Source organism: Prionailurus bengalensis, chromosome B4, assembly GCF_016509475.1.
Source record: "Prionailurus bengalensis isolate Pbe53 chromosome B4, Fcat_Pben_1.1_paternal_pri, whole genome shotgun sequence".
Taxonomy (NCBI): domain Eukaryota; kingdom Metazoa; phylum Chordata; class Mammalia; order Carnivora; family Felidae; genus Prionailurus; species Prionailurus bengalensis.
Window position 1 is genome coordinate 104,790,252 of NC_057358.1, and position 4,674 is coordinate 104,794,925.

The following is a 4,674-nucleotide window of genomic DNA, read 5'->3' on the forward strand; positions in this document are numbered from 1 at the left end:
ACATGATTTTTACCTACATATAATTAAGCAAAATAACAAATGTAAAGAAGAATTCACTTAAGTTTCCTTCCTATAAGTAGAATAGTATGTAATTTACCATATAAGTTTTTGATTTTGAAAATTAACTTGGTTTTTGGTAGAACAACATTACACTCTATTACAGCTGACTTTAACAAGTCAGATTGTATTCAATTTTTATCAAGCTAGTCATTTCAAAGCTTTCAACATTCAGATTATTTTCTTTGGCCAAATATATTTCTTCAGTTAGTTTCATATTGAATATCCTGGGAGAAAGGAGGGAGGAAATAAAGTTAAATACTGTAGAATATGGCTGCTAAGTCCCCACTTTTTTAGCTAGTCAAAAAAACCTAGGTTGGTGACTGTAACTGCCTTAATTCATAATACATTTCATATTCTCCTTACTCTCTGCCAGAATTTTTCTGGACAGGGTTCTTTAATGTGGTAACCTGAATCATCTGTCCTATGAAACCTGACACATTGCTTTACCACTGTATTCCACTGATTATGGGTATTAATAAACACAAAGAAATAGCAAGAGGTACCACAGAAAACCTTCTGGATTCCAATAATAGCCCTCTTTTTGTCCATTATTGTGATACCTCCCTGATAAGGGAATCTAATCAATAACATTGGTAAGTTCCCTTCTTGTTGATGAAGAAACATGAGAAGCCCCAAGTGGCCAGGAGTAGATTTAGCCTCCCATTCATTGAATCATGATTGTATTTTTTTGAGTAAATATTCCTGCTTTGGGCACTAGAATCCTCACAGTCAATTCTCACAGTCATCAAGTTCAAGGTTGCAGTGACAAGAAGAAAATTTTCTCAAAGGATTACTGTATGTAATAATGATAACCTTCACTGTTACCTCTTGGTTTCCAGATCTATGCATTCTAGGCATTTATAAACTGCTAGTTCAAGGTACAAATCACATTCTATAAGCCTACCATGTCCTATTTTCTCCCAACAGTTGAAGTCCTTGATGATATGTGCATGTAAACCATAAATCCCATTAGGCTACCTCTGTTAACCAGCTACTCCTATATTCTCAACAGGAGCAATATCACCCCCAGGTGGGGGAAATTGGATTTTGAGTGTGAAAAAATCTGGGATATTATAATAGCATTTAATAATGTCTAAAAATATTCCTTAGGGGATAGATAATGAAAAAAATGTTGAAAAACAATGAATTACTGTATCACTTAGAGTCCCAGGAGAATTCATTTCAAAAACTATTTACAAAGCTATGGGGAAGGTGTTGGAAAACTACAAATGATAGTGCAATATCCTGCGGCTAGTATCAGCGAGGGCAGGTATTATCAACAGTATGCCCTAAGAGAAAAAAAAAGAGATGTGGAGTTAAGAGAATCTAGAAGCAAATAATCATATTCCAGTGACCAATTTTAGAAGAACTGGGACCTTTGACAAAAACAAGCAATTCAAAGTACTCCTTTAGGAAAGACTTCAGGGTAAAAGATTCCCCAACCTTACTTTCCTACCTTTTTCTGATCTCCTGCAAGTTCCCAAATTACTGATTGTAACTGAAAGCTATAGGGAAAGGGAACCCATTGGTATAGTCTAGTCAGGTCAGTCTTCGATCTCAGAAAGCAGAGTGGAAAAAAGGTGGTGGGATAAACGAATGTTATCTAACACAGTAACATTTAAGAGTAACCAGAAACAGGAAGACTATGTTTTAAACTTTACCTGCTGCTTTATTGTAGGTGAAAATATGTGGACTAACCATTATCTTTAAGATATATGTCTAAATAAAATCTTTTTGCATCAATCTCAATCTAAATTACGGTAAGGAGTCTGTACAGAAAGTCTATATAGAAGATTCTAGTTTTATCTAAAAATAAGTAAAGCTAGTATGTTTTTTAGCCTAGATGTAGCATATCAAGAGTTAATCAATCAACGCTAAGAAAAGAAATTCATTTCCAAAATACCCCATCTATGTGGTCTGACACTTGACCATCATACACTTCTCAGTTTGCTGCACATATCTGTCCACAGTTACAGCACTTGGGGAAGGGAATACCAGGAGGCACTGAAAATGGATCACCAGGGTTTCACATGCATTCCTTTCTTTCCTCCTCAGTAATACTAGTCTCCAGTCTTCAGCTGATCAAGGTCATCTCCTGATTGTTTTCAAGGGGCTCAGTGTTGATTTCTATCACTCACAGTTGCACATGCAGAGGCAGCAAAGGCTAGATATACATTGGTAACAGACTTCATGAAATTGAGCCCATAAATAGTTTCCATCTCTGCCACTTTGGCCATTTGTTTTTTTATTGTGCTTATTATCCTAATTACAGGATGGTCAATGAAGAAAGCTGGTTAAGTAATTTTGTCTACTTCATTGTGCAGTGCCTCTTCCATGATGGATGCTTTCTGATATAAATACAAAAATCTTCACTCTATGCCCTCTGCCATATATCCATTCACACAGATCTACCAAAGACCTTGTCTCAGATCTCTCAGTTTTTTTCCTTTTTTTTCTTTCAATATATGAAGTTCATTGTCAAAGTGGTTTCCATACAATACCCAGTGCTCATCCTAAAAGGTGCCCTCCTCAACACCCATCACCCACCCTCCCCTCCCCCCCACCCCCCTTGAGCCCTCAGTTTGTTTTCAGTTTTTAAGAGTCTCTTATGGGGGCACCTGGGTGGCGCAGTCGGTTAAGCATCCGACTTCAGCCAGGTCACGATCTCGCGGTCCGTGAGTTCGAGCCCCGCGTCGGGTTCTGGGCTGATGGCTCAGAGCCTGGAGCCTGTTTCTGATTCTGTGTCTCCCTCTCTCTCTGCCCATCCCCCGTTCATGCTCTGTCTCTCTCTGTCCCAAAAATAAATAAACGTTGAAAAAAAAATTAAAAAAAAAAAAAAGAGTCTCTTATGCTTTGGCTCTCTTCCACTCTAACCTCTTTTTTTTCCCTTCCCCTCCCCCATGGGTTTCTGTTAAGTTTCTCAGGATCCACATAAGAGTGAACACATATGGTATCTGTCTTTCTCTGTATGGCTTATTTCACTTAGCATCACACTCTCCAGTTCCATCCACGTTGCTACAAAGGGCCATATTTCATTCTTTCTCATTGCCACATAGTACTCCATTGTGTATATAAACCACAATTTCTTTATCCATTCATCAGTTGATGGACATTTAGGCTCTTTCCATAATTTGGCTATTGTTGAGAGTGTTGCTATAAACATTGGGTTACAAGTGCCCCTATACATCAGTACTCCTGTCTCCCTTGGGTAAATTCCTAGCAGTGCTATTGCTGGGTCATAGGGTAGGTCTATTTTTAATTTTTTGAGGAACCTCCACACTGTTTTCCAGAGTGGCTGCACCAATTTGCATTCCCACCAACAGTGCAAGAGGGTTCCCATTTTCCACATCCTCTCCAGCATTTATAGTCTCCTGATTTGTTCATTTTGACCACTCTGACTGGCATGAGGTGATATCTGAGTGTGGTTTTGATTTGTATTTCCCTGATGAGGAGTGACGTTGAGCATCTTTTCATGTGCCTGTTGGCCATCCGGAAAAATATGGAACATGTCACGAATTTGCGTGTCATCCTTGCACAGGGGCCATGCTAATCTTCTCTGTATCGTTCAATTTTAGTATATGTGCTGCTGAAGGGAGCACACTCTCAGCTTTTTTCCATCCAGACCCCTGACCGGTTGACCAGGCCAATGGTCATTCAAATGAATCGATATATATTTTTAATTCAGGTCATTTTTTGTTCACTATATCACATTGGAATTATGTCCAATGATGTAAGGGTTTAGACTGATGTTCTATGGGATTTCCCTCTAGTCTGAATCTCTTTGCTTTCAATATGAGAAAGCATAGGAGAGTTGACACGGTCCTAAGATAAAACTATAAGGCCATTTTCAGGGAGGCCGACTTGAGAGAGCTCATTTCTGAGACCCTCCAGACGGGGTGCCCAACGTCTAGGAAAGCAGTCTATTATGAGTTTCTCTCCCACAATCTAACACTAAATATATGACCAATTTACCAAACAAGATTGTCTCTGAATTTATTAGATACTATGTATGAGGGAAAAGTGCTCAAATTAAAGTTTGAGCATTTTACATGAATATGATTCCAAACCTACTTCAAAGTGAAACAGATAGTCGTAAAACAATATATATTGTATTCTGGGAGGAAGATGGCGGAGTAGGAGCACACTGGGCTCACCGCGTCCTGCTGATCACTTAGATTCCTCCCACAACTGCCTAAATAACCCAGAAAACCACCAGAAGACTAGCAGAATGGATTCTCCAGAGCCAAGCGTGAGAGGCTCACGGAAGAAGGTAGGAAGGGCGGAGAGGTGGTGTGCACTACATGGACTGGCAGGAGGGAGCGGGGGCGGAGGGGCAGCCCGGGCGGAGGGGCAGCCCACGGGCAAAGCAGACCCCTCGAGTCTGGCTTGCAAAAGCAGAGGGGCCGGATAAAGCATGTTCAGACAGCAAGCAGGACTTAACATCTGGAAGGTTATAAGCTAACAGCTTTGCTCGGAGAGCAGGAGGGCTGGAGGACAATGGGAGGGAGAGTTGTTGAGCCCTGGATGACAGAGCGCAGTGTGGCGGGGAACAAAGGCACTCGCCAGCACCATCTCCCTCACCCATCCCCCAGCCGAAATCCCAAAGGGAACCAG

At 40.6% G+C, this 4,674-nt stretch overlaps 1 non-coding gene across 1 annotated transcript; it reads right to left on the bottom strand.

The window, feature by feature from the left end:
• Positions 1–3,553: 3,553 nt before the first annotated feature.
• LOC122474095 lies at positions 3,554–3,659 on the bottom strand. Its single transcript, XR_006294788.1, has one exon. It is a non-coding gene; the product is annotated as a U6 spliceosomal RNA (small nuclear RNA).
• Between the last annotated feature and the right edge of the window lie 1,015 nt (positions 3,660–4,674).